Below are 16,231 nucleotides of genomic sequence, written 5' to 3' on the forward strand. Positions count from 1 at the left end.
CCTTATCATCTAAGGCCTCATATTTGCTTAATGTTATGTGGGGAGAGAGATTATGAATGAAATGCATGACATCATCTTCTCTAGAAATATTTTGATGTTTCAGATAGTCTCTAAGAGAATAAGGAGGATCTAGAGAGATGCAAACACCAATATTTTGACCTTTCCCCCCTTAAGCAAGGGTTTGTGTACGAGAAGAAGATGGGCCCATGTTGCATTAAAGAGCAACATTAGATACCCTAGGGGAGGTACAATTATTAGGTTTCTCATTATCATCTTAGGATCTACAAAAACTTTTAGGTGATCTACGTATGAAATGTATTTTCTCAAAAACATCACCATAACACAACATACATGAAAAATGGAATCTTTGAGATGTAATTTATGAAAAGGAATCAACTTGGAGATCCGATGAATGCAATATGTCCAAGTGCTATGAATGAAAATAAGTAGCATTAAGTGAAAGAAGCCATTATCCAACACATGATTATAATAAATGTACATTAAAAGCAATGTAATCATATGTGAAATAGCAAATAAATCAAGTCCATTATTTTCCATGATTAATATTAAATTTTAAGTTCAAGAAAATTATTTAAAAATAAATTACGATTTTATAAATCACTTAATTTATTTAAATTGATGAGATTCAAATATGATTTTTTCTTTTAAATTTTGAAAAATGTGACATGAAAAATTGAAAATGAAAATTTGAAAATGAGAATTTGAAAGTTGAGATTTGGAAATTGAAATTTGAATAATTCCAAAATTTTAGAAAAATGATTATTCAATTTTTGAAAAAAACATTATGCAATCTCCTAGGAAATTTAAATTTAAAATTAGGGCCTTGAGAATAACCACTTAATTTAAATTTTAAAATAACCCACTAGAAGATTTGATTTTAAAACTAGGGTTTTACTAAAAAAATTGAAATGACCACAAGATAATTAAATTTAAAATTAGGGTTTTGTAAAAAGAACCACTTAATTGAAAATAGATCTAAAGTTGGAATTTGAAAATTTTAGAAAATGCAAAAGATTAATTTAAATTTAGAAATTAGGGTTTTTGAAATTAACCACTTAATTTTAAAATTTAATTGTGAAGTTTGACATGTAGATGTAAATTTGAATTTGCAGATTGAATGAATGCTCAGATCTGAAATAATTAATCCAAATTATGCAATCACAAGCTCAACTTTGAAAATAAAAATTAGGGTTATAATAAAACTAACCTCTAAATTTTTAAAATTTGCAAGGAAATCAAACTTGTAAATAAAAATTTGAATTTTAAATTGCATACACTCAGATCTAAAAACAAAAATCAGAAATAAGGGTGTAAGGAGTCGGGTTCACCAAAATGTAAAGTGGAAAATTGGGGAACCTTAGCCAAATTCACCACTTAAGAGAAAGGTGGGGAATTTACTAAGGTTCAATTTTCACTTCAGGAAACTTTACATTCAAAAGAGGGGGATGAATCTACTAGATCGAATACTAAAATGATACAAGGACTGAATAATAAGTAGATTGATTGTGTTTGGAATGAGTTTGACCCTCTTTTGTAAGTTAAATAGGCAAGTGTTGGAATTGAAGATGAAATTGGTAAAACAGTGAGCTAAAAATTTGGGATTCAGCCGTGCACCTGGATCTGAGAAGTTTCAGATGATTTGGAGTTGCTCTGCGAAATTCGGTAAAAGTTGCAGGGACCATGTGTTTGGATAGGGATGCCCTCCTATCAGTCCTCCAAACTTTCCACATGTCGAAAAGGGTTTTTTTGTCTTTGTGAATAAAGCTTAATTCCAAAAGTACAACTGCACATCTACTCCTTGCACACATAAAGAAGAAGAAAGGGGTTGGGAATAGGGATTTGCCTAAGTCAAACCCTGGTTTGGAATCAACCTTGAATGAAATACTGCAAATACTTGAAATAAATGATAGAAAGGATATACCTTCATAACTGCAATAGATGATAATGACGATTGATTCTTAGATGTAATCACATATGTTGTATGAAATTGCATGAACATGACAAAACCCTAACACACACACATGCTTGCAAATGAATGATGTAATGTTGCTCCAATGGATAAATGAAGAGAATGCAGCTTTAAGGAATGAAGAATGCTTGAATTCTTGATGCTTAAATGTAATCTCCTTGCCCTCTCCACCTTGTCATGCTCTCGTCTTATGATTGATGATATATTCGCAAATGAAAGGGAAAAATATCCTTATATACTTGCCTATTATCAAATATTGTTTATGTTTATGGTGAAAATGGATAACAATAATAACAATATTGAAAGGCTAAATGAATTCAACCACTAAACCCTAGCCTAACAATGAACAAAGATCCACCATAACATATGAAGATTACCTAAGACAATGCAAATCAAATGAAATCACAAAGATTATACCATCACATGTCCAATAGGGTTTTGATCTCCATTCTTCCTATCTCCATTGATCTTGCTTGATATATTTGCTCTCAGATTTTATATGCACAAGAGCTCAACAAAGAACGGAATGTGGTTGCAAGTAGGATCGTAGTGTAGTCAAGTCCTCCAAATTGTCAATTAGGCTGAGTGATTAGAATGATTCATTAGGGTTTGATAATGAAGGAAGCATCTCCTTAAATAGAAGACACTATATGAAATGGAGGGATAAGATTGAGAGGTGTAAAAAGGAGGTCGGCTAGGATTAGAGGGTAGGTAGAAGAAATAGTAAAATAATGAAAGGGGTAGGTAGTGTATGAATTAAGAAATGAATGACATGTGTCATGTGTAGAAAAATATAATGAATTAATTAAATAAATAAAGATTTATTTAATTAATAGAAGAAGAAGACAATTAAATAAATAAATAAAAGTATTTATTTAATTTAGGAAAGGGATAATTTAAATAAATAAATGTATTTATTTAAATGAGAAATAAGGCTAGAAGAGGATAAATGAATTAATTAAATAAATAAGGATTTATTTAATTAATAGAAGAATTAAGCTTAGATAATTAAATAAATAAAATATTTATTTAATTAGACATGACAATTTTAGGTGTCTACAGTTTAGTTTTTTGACATAGGCTGACATAGGGGATAATTTCCTGCTCACATTTGAGATAGGTCCAAGGGAGAGGGGACAGGATAGGTCCCCTTTAGGGGATCCTAGGGTGGCACGCCCTAGTCCTAGTAGGGACTAGGGTGCCACATCGTGGTCCTACCCTACTTTGGGGTAGGATCAAGGTGGCCATGCAAGATGTATAGTGAAAAATGAAGTTTGGTTGCATAATAGAGGCAAAAAGAGGTCCTGATCAAGCATGGAGAAAGAGACTGGTAAGATGAGGGCCCAAAATACGGTCAAAATTGAAAAGGGTGCAATTTTAGGATGCTACAGGAGATCAATGGGCTTAAGATTCATTTGTAATAATTGTTGGAGAAGGGACACATATAAGTTAGTGTCTCTCCTTGGGGTGCACCAATCATCTTCATCAAGAAGAAGGATGGGTCTCTCTGTTTATGCATTGACTATAGAAATCCAAAAAAAATATTGATTAAGAATCATTACCCCTTGCCTAGGATTGATGACTTATTTGACTAATTGGTGGGTTCCAAGATATTTTCCAAGATGGATATGAATATTGGTTATCATCAATTGAGAAATGTGGAATTAAATATACATATGACAATTGTCATGACTCATTATGGTCACTATGAGTTTACAACTTGGTGTCATTTGGTTTAACGAATGCCCCTGCAGTATTCATAAGCTTAATGAATGGGGTTTTTCATACCTTCTTAGACCAATTGGTGTTAATTTGTTCCTAGATAAAATTATGATTTACTCGTAGATAGAGGAGGACATTTGAGTTAGGTTCTATAGTGTTTGGGATGACATCAAACTTACAACAAATTGGCCAAGTGTGCATTTTTTTAGACGTAGATCCATTACTTTGATTACATTATCTTAATTAGTGGTATCTCAATAAATCCATCAAATATTAGAGCCATTATGGATTGGTTGGAACCCACCAATGTTATAGAGGTTAGGAGTTTCATGGGGTTAGTTGGTTACTATCATAGATTTGTGGAGGGTTTCTCTAGGATAACACACCCCATCACTTCCCTATAGTGAAAAGGGCAGAAGTTTGAGTGGACTGAACAATGTGAGAAGTCATTCTAGACCCTCAAGGAGAGTCTCACTAGTTTTCCCATCTTAGTAGTAATAGATCTGAAAATGGGCTTTTTGGTTTGTATGAATGCATCGTTGGATGGTATATATGTAGCACTTATGCATGAAGGTTGTGTAATCGAATAAGAGTCATGAAAACTTGAAATATTCATGAGATGAATTACCCTACACATGACTTGGATCTTGGAGTAGTAGTTCATGCCCTCACTAGATGGAGGCACTTTCTTGTTGGAATCACTTTGAGTTACATTTAGATCATTACAATTTACAATACATCTTTACACAACTCAAATTGAATGTTTGACAGAGGTCTATGATGGAGTTCTTGTGTGAATATGATTAAGATGTACATTACATCAAAGGTAAGGAGAATATAGTGGTCGATTCTTTAGGCAAACAACTACATGATAAACTATGTCCATGACATTAGGTACAAATTTGAGGACTCACATTTTGCAACATTTTATAGAGGAGAATCACCATTGTCCCTGATTTACTATAGGATATAGAGAATTAGCTAGTCTTGATCAGGAAATGACTAAAGGAGGTTTAAGACTGTTAGAAGAAATATGTAGATTCTAAGATGATAGATGGGATCTTTTTAGATGGTGATATTATCTTCTTGCGAGTATGACCTCACAAGAGTCTAGTCCACTATAGGAAGGGATCTAAGCTCACCCCTTAGTTTGTGGACCCTTTTGAGATCTTATACATATAGGACTAGTAGCCTATCATCTAGCCTTGCCACCTAGCTTGTCGTGTATCCACAATGATTTTCATGTTTCTAGTTTGCAATTTTTTTTATTAGGATAAAACAAGTTTTGAAGGGGCCCTGAAACCCTTACAATCATAAAATTGCCATTGAAAAATGAACAAGACTTACTTGCAACTCATGATATGTTTCTAGTTTGCAATTTTATGTTCATGATACATCTCACATTTTGGATTGTGCTGCTCTATAGGTGGATTAAAGCAACTAGTTGACATTACAACCCATTCACATTTTGTCTCATTGGATATTGCCCATACAAGGGGAAGAGTTGAACTAGATTAGGATTTAGTAGCATAGATATACCAAGGTTGCTACTACTTGGGAGAACATTGTATAGATGAGGTCACTCTATACTCACCTTTTTGAGTACTTCACAAAGGAACTCCAACCTTAGGGGAATGTGTGTGAGGCCCACAATTCCTAGTGACATATCTTCCTATCTATGTGTTGATCATTTTGTCATATTATTGAGACTCTTGTTCAATGATACTATCATTTTGTTATGGACCATTGATTTTTTATATCTAATTAGACAGTGACACGTGTGTGTGTTCATATATGACCATATTGATGATGTTTGATGATGCTAGTTATGTGGTTAGTTATAGACAATTCTTATTTTATATGTGTAGCATTGTAAATTGTAACCTTTTACAGTTTTACACTACTTTTTGTGCCCTTACTTTAATGTGTTTTTCTTAGCTCTTCTCCAAGCCTATTTATGCCCTTTGTATTGCAAAATTGATGTCATATGTTTGCATGATGATCTAAACCTTTGTCTTGTGTTGAGTGCACCTCATCCATAATTTATTCACCCTATTTTGGGTGGATAAGGGTGTTTGGGGTGTCTTGTCCTAGACAAGAGTGTCTGGGGCATCACTGTCCCTCAAAATTGGGCCCAAATTTGAACATGTTCATGGTTTCTGCTAGTTGGTTCTCGGTCCCAATGTGTCAACATGATTGTTCGAGGTCGACCTAATTTGTGAAATATCTTGATAACATCGTATAAGAGAATCCTTTAAATTCATTTCCATCATCAAGAATTCCAATCATAGGCATTCATGTTCCATCCATGATGTCAACCATCAAGGTGACAATTCGTCTCATCATATCCTTAAAAGCATTCTTCAAATCTAAGTATTATGGAGTAGCATATTACAATAATCTTCATGCAAGCATGTGTTTGTTGATTGATTCTTTTTATGTCTTGTCATGTCATGTCATGTTATTATATAAACACTTGTGGTCACATTCAAAGAACATTGCATCATCAACCATCATCAACTACAACTTGAGGTATATTATTCAACATTTTACTTCAAGGTTTTCCTTTCAATTTCAAGTTAATTATAGGGTTGATTCCAAACCCAAAGTTAACCTAGGCAAACCCCTATACCCCTATCAACAACACTATTTTTCTCCCTTGTTTGTAGGTGGTAGGATTTGAAGACATGGAATACGGATTTAGAAAGACCAGACACAGATATGTAGAACTGGCTTTTTCAAAGGCATAAATTGGAGGACAAGGCTGCCCCAAGCATCATTGTCTGACACTTTTCTAACAAAACTTTGGGGAAACAATTATAACATCTTCCCGATCTTGAAATTATATATGTTTCTTGCATTCGATACCCTAAGAACAAGTTCACTACAAGCAACATTGGCCTGCATTTTTTAGTCTGGATTTCAAGCACAAGTTCATCTCTATTTCCTATTTCTAGATCTGTACATATATCTGCATATCAAATCTAAAACTATTTGTAAATGTCGATTGTTGTCAATTTCACATCTTTAGCCCTAGATCTTATATTCAATTTACACATTTCCATTGCTCATTCTAAACTCAATCAAAGAGGGAGTGGAAGTCAATTAGCATTCAACCTTTCTTATAGAATTGGGGTTGGATCTATTAACTCTATTCCCTCTTTTATGTAATGGTAATTGGAAGTGCGTTGGTTCCTTGTTTACATAACTAAACTAGTGAGCACCCATTATTTCCAACCAATAAATTTTCAATTTATGATCTAATTTCCTACTCCTAATTATATTTAATTAATCTACTTATGTAATTATATTGATTCAGTTAATCTTAATTCATGGGAAGAAGACACAATTTTTATTTTTTAAATAGTATCCTTTGGTTTTATTTCTATGACTCCAACTTTTACGGGATATTAATTATTTATTTATATGTTAAGATATTCAAACTTTGAATATGCTCATCTTAAATTATTAACTTTGTGCAACAACACTAGATAGAAAATTGATTTAACATGCCAAACCCTTTTCCATATTTTCAATCCAACATTTTGACTTATTTATTAATTAATTAAAATAAAAAAATTAACTAATTGATAGATACAGTCAAATATGCATGGAGAATTATGGATAGACATTCTCATCCTTTCCAGGAGAGAGTTGTTACTAGATTGTGACTATAAAATACACCTCAAAATTTTCAACACTTTACATGAGTGATATGGCTATGTTAGATCATCCTTTCCCGGAGAGAGTTGTTACTAGATTATGACTATAAAATGCACCTCAAATTTTTCAATACTTTACACAAGTGATATGGCTATGTTAGATTCTTTGAATATCTATCATATTAGTAAGAGGGCATATCATTTCCATAAAGATCAAAATGACATATTTTGTAATTAGTTGATAGGCTGTATTAGGCAAGGAAATTACCACCAGAAAGTTTGTTGGCTCACACCAAAATATTTTGGCATTGACAAAAAATTGTCTCACAATTGATCCTACTGATGTCTTTTCCTTCTCATTGTTCCCACTATGGTTTTTTGCCTTCTTGCCATTAATTATGAAGCATCATGTTATCATTTGCACTAATCAACAGGCAAAACAAGACAATAGGAAATATATGAAGCCTTCATTTTTCCTTATTGTTTTTTCCTCCTTAGATTTTAAAATATACTCGCTAGAAAGGGAGATAGCCATTAGGTTGTTTTCTTTTTTCTCATTGATTGTAGAGGTAGTCACTCAAAAGCTGAGACATAAATAACTCCTTAACATAATACAACCCATTGACAACTACCAATAGGTATACCCCTTAAATTATTTGTTTATCTTTATATTATTTTTCCCACTTATTGAAAGTGTCATGTATCTCATGTAATTTTGTTTTTAAAATCAATCTTATTTGCAGGATCATGCTCTTTTATTAAGGGGGAATAATTTTATGTGATTTTATTTCTAGATATTTATGTATTTGTGATCACACAAATACAATTATCTTATGCAAATGACTTAAAAACTAGAACATATTAGCATCATAACATATATAAATCAATATATACAACATTCATCAAGAGGATAAAACATAAATATCCCGCCTTGAGCTCTGCAACTCTCTTGTCTTCCTCATGTTTGAATTTGTTCCCACTGAATGACCACCCCCCCTGGGGAGGTCCCTCCCTCCCTGTAACAAGACCCCATACCTGATACCATGGTCGGTTCACATGTTGTTGTTCCAGCTCTGGGGACCCCACGGTCTATGGGTCATATGGAAGAAAATGCCAAGTTTGACACCCCTTCCACCATGCTAGTTTTGACTGACTCTGGCCTAGACATTGAAGGGAAGAATATACCACATCCCAAACCAGAAGCTTTTGCCAGACATGGGGATTGGGAGAATGGAAAGAAGGATCCCAAGTCTAGGTGGAAGAACACCCTCCTTCAGTCCACAAATTCGACCTTAGAAGAAACTTTGACCAAATTTACACAAATGGAGGAAGGAATGGAGATCAAGCTCCTGGACAATCTCATGGACAAAATCATCTCTTCCCTTCACCTGGCAATCGTTGGTCAGTTCTTCTCCTTCCGACCATCTATCGACATGATCAGGCGATGGGTGAAATCTCGATGGAATCTAAAAAGTAGCGTTGACATCTCAGCAATGTCGGGGGGACTCTTCCTGTTTAAGTTCAATGCTGAGGAAGATCTGATCTATATCCTATCGGGTTCCTAGGCTTATGGAAAGAATTTTCTAACTTTGGCTAAATGGAAGCCTGGATTTGATCCCTCAGCCAAACTCAACTGCATGGTACCTATTTGGGTTAGACTTCCTGGCCTTCCGCTGGAGTTCTGGGATGAACAAATCTTCTGCTGGATAGGGAACTCATTTGGCAACTATGTTGCAGTAGACTCGGTCACTCTTAATAAATCTAGGTTGGTTTATGCTCACTTTTGTGTCAATGTTATGATTAACAAGGCTCTCCCAAATTTTGTTTCCTTAAAATCAAAGTGGGGAAAATGGTCCCAGGCTATTGTGTATGAAAATACTACCCTCTTTTACCAGAAGTGTAATAAACAAGGCCATACCTACACTAAGTGTAAGACCCCAGTGGCTGTTGAACCCAAGCTCAAAGAAAAGGCTATCTGGGCTGATCCCATCAACCCAAGTGCTCCCTCATCATCTGCTCCCCTAGAGCTAACCAGTGTGAATGAAATCCCTGAGGACTACCCCCACATGGATAGGATCCTTGAAATCTTAAAATCCCCAGTGGACCCTGTTAAGATTGTTAATCTAGCCATTCCCTTGGAAGAAGGTGAAATCCTACCAGTGATGAATCTCAGCCTTTCCCCTAAACCCCATCCACCCCCTAGTTTGTTTTCAGATGGCATCCCCCTCATCCCATAAAGCTTCTGTTTCAGATAAAGTTTCTTACCTCAAACCCCCCTTTCTCCCCTTGTAAGGTGGAAAGGCTGCTCTAATGGGGAACTCCCTGATAATGCCCCCTCCTTTGAAGCTTTCACCTCCGGGATCTCCTCAGACAGGTAATGAAGAATGGATAACCTAGAAGAAGAAAGCCAAGGCCAAGAAAGCGGATGTGGGGGGTACTGAAAATAAAGTTGGTAGACCATCAGAAAGGGTCCTGAGGCATAAAGTTATGGCTAGGGACATTGCAAAGGATAGGCAACTGACCCTTGATGGAATCAACAGAAGTAAGAAATGAAGTTCCTCTCCTAGAACATAAGGGGTCTGAACAGCCCCCAGAAGAAATTCGTTATAAAACAACTCATTTTGGATATGAAAATTGATATTTGCCTTCTTTAGGAAGTCAAAATGTCCTACCATACCTTTGCTACTGTTGCTTGTAAAATCTGGCTAGGGGCAACTTTCCTATATGTTGATGCTTTGGGGGTGTCTGGGGGTATTGCTAACCTCTGGGACCCCATTAATATTAAAGGTAAGTTTTTTGCTAGCTCCCAGAACTTCCTAGCGGTTACTCTTCAACAAGGTGAACATTGTTGGTAGATGTTCAACATTTATGCCCCCAACTCCAAGATGGGAAGACGGCTAGTGTGGGAGGAAATTTCTAATCTCATCTTGGCTAACCAGAAGGCCCAATATATGCTGGTAGGAGATTTTAATTCTCCCCTCTACCCCTCTGAGAAGTGTGGAGGTCTTGCTGATTTTACTGATAGTATGGGAGATCTTGCTAGCTTCATCAATGTTTCTAGCCTTGTGGATATTGACCTCCAGGGTGATCCCTTCACATGCTCAAACAATAGGAAAGGCAAACATCTAATTCAAGTTAGACTAGATAGATTCCTAGTCTCCACCAAGTAGGACATTAGCCATAAATCCTTCCTAAAAATGCTCCCAAGGACTGCTTCTGATCATAACCCCCTTCTTTTCCATTGGAATGATAGACCCTACTAGGGTCCCCACCCTTTTCGCTATGAGATTATGTGGGCCTCTCACCCCGACTTCAGGGATTTAGTTAGGAATTGGTGGGCTACCCTAGTCCAAGGGACAGGCTATGTTCAGAATTGTGGAGAACCTAAAGCTCATTAGCAAGGAAGTCAAAGGCTGGAAAAGGACTACCTTTGGGGATATCTTCCAAAAAAAGAAGGATTTGGGCTCCAGACTAGAACAAATTTAGAATATTATGGCTACTGGTAACCCCCCAGACCCTATTTTGATGGAGGAAGAGGATTGCCACAAGAGTTGGAAGGATATCCTCTCTAAGGAGGAATTTTACTGGAAACAAAGATCCAGAATTCAGTGGTTGAAGGAAGGGGACATAAATTCAGCCTTCTTCCATAGATCGGCTTGCATTCACATGAGAAGAAACTACATCAAAAGTATCAAGGATGAATCTGACTAGGAGATCACTGGAGATTCCCTAATCGGACAGAGTGCTACTGATTTTTTCATAAGGTTATACATGGAGTCTGGAGGAAAGGATGTTTCTCTTCAAGATAGCCTGGTGAGTAAGCTTCTGACTGTTGTTGAGGAGAATGATAACTATCAACTAACTGCCCCTATCTCTGCAGAAGAATTTTGTTTGGCTGTCTTTGTGATGGGGGCTTATAAGACCCCGAGCCCAGATGGTTTCCCCCCAGCGTTCTTTCAAGATTACTAGGACATTGTTAACTATGATGTTACCAAAGTTGTGAAGGATTTCTTTAAGACTGGGAAATTGCTGAAAAAAATCAACAACACTTACATTGTTCTTGTCCCTAAGACTGCAAATCCCAATTGCATGAAGGAGTTCTGACCCATAAGTCTATGCAATACCATATACAAGATATTCTCCAAGGTCCTTGGGAATAGAATTAAACCCCTCCTGGTGAAATTTATCAAGCCGTCCTAGAAAGGTTTTGTCTTGGGTCGCCAAATTTTGGATGCTGCCATTTCCACACATGAAATAATCCACTCCATGGATAGGAGCAGAATACCAAGTATGGCTTTCAAACTAGATATCTCAAAAGCGTATGACAAAGTTAATTGGTGTTTTCTTTTCAAATCTCTCTTAAAGCTTGGCTTCAACCAAAAGGTGGTGGATATGATTCGGGAATGTGTTACCATGGTCTATTTCTCAGTCTTGATTAATGGGACTCCTAGGGGTTGCTTCAAAGTGTAAAAAGGTATCTAGAAAGGTGACTCTCTGTCCCCTTACCTTTTTATCATGATTGCTGAAGTCTTGAGCAAAAATGTGGGCGAACTGGCTACCAATGGAAGACTCCAAGGATTCAAAGTTTCTTCCATGCTCCTCCCCTCTAATATTCAACAATTTCGTAGATGACACCTTTCTTTTTGGCAAGTCTTCTGTCATGGAGGCAAAACAGTGGAAGAAATTACTGGCCGATTACGCAAAGGCCTCGGGGCAATGTATTAATTATGAGAAGAGTAATCTCTTCTTCTTCAACACTCCTAATGACCTTCAACTCAAAATTCTCTCTATCCTTAGTTGCAAAACTGTAGATCTACCAGGGACTTACCTTGGTCTCCCCCTCATGATCAAGGAAGTCACACCCACTTTCTGTAACACTATCCTTGAATGGATGCAAAAAAAGCTTGCTGGATGGAAAGGGAAGTTCCTTAGTAGTACAAGGAAGCTCCAACTCCTCGCGGCTTCCCTATAGGGAATTCCTGTGTATTTCCTATCCATGTTTAAAATATCGGGTGCCATGGGGGAAAAACGTGAGAAAATTCAAAGAACCTTCTTATGGACGGGCCTAGAGGAGAAAAAGCGCCTTGCTTTGGTCAATTGGGATAGTGTGTGCTTACCCAAGTCAATGGGAGGTCTGGGGATAAGAAAGATAAATGCCCTGAATAAGGCGCTAATGGAAAAAATTGGATGAACCTTGCCTAAAGGTGAGGCAGACTGGTGTAACATTATCAAAGAAAAGTACTTGATCGGGAGCAATTCTATTGACCACCTGTTTGGATTAACACTCTCTAGAAATGTGGTCTCTATTGGGTCTTCCAGAATGACATTAAACATTTTGTTTTTGGATGGAATCCCCCCTCCCATCACCCCCTCATCATCCAATTATGGAGACAAATAGCACTGCACATCTGTCGGGCTTTATGGAGAGAGAGAAACAATGGAATTTTCAGAGATACTAAAACCCCTCCTAATAGTGTTGCTCACATTTTCTTTAAGATGATCTTTGAAAACATAGCAGTGACAAAATGGAAAACCCCCCCTAATCCCCCTAATTGGATAGAGAAAAAAATTGTTGAAAGTTGGAAGCTCCCCCTAGAGTTTGAAATCTTCAACAATAGTGCCAAAAACAAAAGGAGATTGACCAAATGGTCAACCCCAAAATTACATTGGTATAAGCTGAACTTTGATGGTTCAACCCAAAATACCTATCAAGTAGGGGGTGGAATCATCCGCGACCATTTGGGGAACACTGTGGCAGCCTACGCGAGCAACCTAAAGAATAATACTGTCACTCAGGCAGAGGAAATGGCCCTCCTATGGGGTTTGAAACTTGCCAATTCCATAGGAATTAAATAGCTAGAAATTGAAGGAGACTCACAAATTATTGTGGAAATGGTGAAAGGGAGATCTATTGCTGGTTAGAGAGTGGAGTCCATTTTGAGGGATGTCAGGAGCCTACTGGCCAACCTGGATGACTTCACCATCGGACATGTCTTTAGAGAAGGAAACGAAGTTGCTGATTCTATGGTAGCGGTGGGAAGGCTGCAAAATGGCTTACGATGTTGGAGGGACCCCAGTTTATTACCGGTTACCACCAAGGTGATCTTGGAGAGGGAAAAAACCTATGTCCAAGATGGAACCTGTTTATCCATCCAAAGATGAAGAAAACCAACTTTCAAATTTTAAGTTGGGATGGGAATCCAACCCATTATGAACTCAGGCTGCCACGTATCCATGACAGGCTTAGTCACCACTCTCACAAGGGATGGATTTATGATGATAGTACAAATATCAAGAATGATTATTCCCTAATTATTATCCAGACGGAGCCAACTGGCAGTGATAAAGGTGAAGGAAGGGAAAGGTCAAATCACATTGACTCGATTGAAGGTCCGTACGTTCCTAGTAGATTTCCTAATTTTGATATCTACTCGAACATAAGAGATAATAATCACCCTGATTATTACGTCCTCTTATCTCAAGTTCGGCATAGATTTTATATCAACTCTGCCTTAATTCTTCCTTGGCTCTGCATTTTTGCTAGGACTCACATTCACTCTGTTAAGCTGGAGGAACCGAGAATGGGGGGGACAAGCTTAGATTGGAACTCGATAAAGTGGATGATTTCAGAGGTAAGCTGACGGTGTGGTTCATCTGCTCGGAGTGTGGCATTGATAAGTTCATGGAAAATATGAAGGGAAACGATGAAAGAATCTCCAAGCAATTTGTGACTTCCTGGAAAGACAGAAGAGTTACCATGGGGGGTATCTCATTCGAAATCAATGAAGAGGTCATAGCCTAGGCAACGGGTCTTACTATGGAAGGGAGGAAATGGAAAAAGCAGAGCTGTATTGCGGATACCACTAGCTTGAACCAGTTCTTCCGCGAGGGTGAAAACCCTGTTAAGAGGGCTGGCGGATTCAACTGGGAGGAGCTCCCTCCCCCATGGGATGAGGTTTGTTATATTGTGATGAAGTATTTCATGCTGGAGGGAAGGTATGGTATCTTTTATTACTACCATCTCTCTTTCCTTAACCATTTGAGAAATAAGGACTATATATCCATTTCATTTTTCTTGCTACATTCTCTCGACGCTAATGTTAAGGACATTGTTGAAGCTAAGAAAAAAGGGAAATATTTCCCTATCCTCCACCAAGGCCTCATTCTTCACCTATACAACTTCCACCTCACTCTCTGCCCACCTCATTCCATCTCTGTCTAGAATGTGACTAATACCAACCCTTCGACCCACCCTTCTGCTAAAACTAATGCTAGCCCCCCTCGGCTCCCAGAATTTGGCTCTTGCAGCAAGAAAACTAAAAAACACTCCCCTGAGGAGGTCAGAACTCCTAGGAAAGTCAGAATCCAAGAGATTGATCCTGACATGGATATCACCGATGAGGCCAATACCCCCCTTCGCTCTAGCAAGCTTGCCTCTAAACCCTCGAAAAAATATCTGAGAGATCCCTCCTCTTCGCATGACACTGGAAATTTCATCTCGACTGATAATGTGGTTTTTCTCCACCATAACGTGACCCCTCACTCTGTCAGCTCCACCTAGGCTTTTGAAAGCCCCACCTCTTCAAAGAGTCCAAAGCCTACAAATTTCCCCTCCCTGACTTTCAAATTGGATAAAATGATGGTTGTGGAGGAGGCAAGTAGCATAAAAGAGGAGGAGGAAAACAACCTGGTAGAGCTGGAGAAAAAGATGGTGGCCCTTTCTGATAATGTGCAGGATATCACCAGTAGACTGGAGGTGGCGGAGTCCAAAATGCATGATGTTTCTAAATTTGCGCTGAATGTTATGCACTGCTCGGCTACCACTTTGTGCCTCATGCAGGAAAGTGCATCCAAAGGTAAAGGAAAGGATGATGAGGACTACAAGGCCCTGTTCAAATTCCTCACCAAGGAATGGACAAGAAAGCTCCTCCCCAAGAGGAGCCCTGGGAAAAATAAGTAATTCTCTGAATGCGGCGGAAAGCTGGTTTTTTGTCTATGTTTAGTAGCCTATGGGCGGATAGCATTAGCCTATACTTTTGTTTGAATTTATATGTTTATTGCCTTGCATGGCAAATGTCTAAAACTCCTCTTATTACTGCTTTATTTTTGCTAAACTCTCGTAGAATGATAATTGTTTTTGATAGAGGTAAAAGGCTGTAACTCTACTGATTATATGCAGATAGTGGTCCTGCCACTGTTCTCCTTAATGTTCCTATGGGTCAGCCCCCTTGTTTTTTGGCTGCTTTTAATATCAAAAACATATATAAATCAATGCTCGATAAAGATGCTGAAAAAGAAGGAAATTATAAGGAACTCTGTAAGTTCCTAGGTGGGTTTAGTTTTTTATGTGTTTTATTATATTCTACTAAGACTTTTATTGTTATTAATATTTTGTTAAGACTTTTAAACTATTTTTTGATAGTTGTAAGTATGTTGTTTGTGTGTGTTGTGAGTAGTTATTGTTGCCTATATGTTGTTAGTGTAAAGGGCCAACATCCTTGTTTTGTTGCTTCTAATATCAAGAACATATATAAATCAATATTAAATTATAATATATTAATAACATCATGAGGTAGTAAGATGAGGTGGCATACTTAGGAAAGAAGGGTCCATGTGAGTATTTTGAAGGAGACCCTAATGATGAGATGACATCATGATGAGATGAAAAATATGAAATTTTGAAGTATTTTTAATTTGGGAAAGCCAAAGAAAGATTTAGTGATTTGGACCATATTTATTACTTGTAAAGGAAGGTTTTGTTCCCATGAGAGAGCCTTTATGAGACAAACGAGGAGTAAGAAGGAGAGAGTTGGAACACATACTAATAATTACAACCTAATTTTCTAGTTATCTACAT

Source organism: Cryptomeria japonica, chromosome 7 (assembly GCF_030272615.1).
Source record: "Cryptomeria japonica chromosome 7, Sugi_1.0, whole genome shotgun sequence".
Taxonomy (NCBI): Eukaryota; Viridiplantae; Streptophyta; class Pinopsida; order Cupressales; family Cupressaceae; genus Cryptomeria; species Cryptomeria japonica.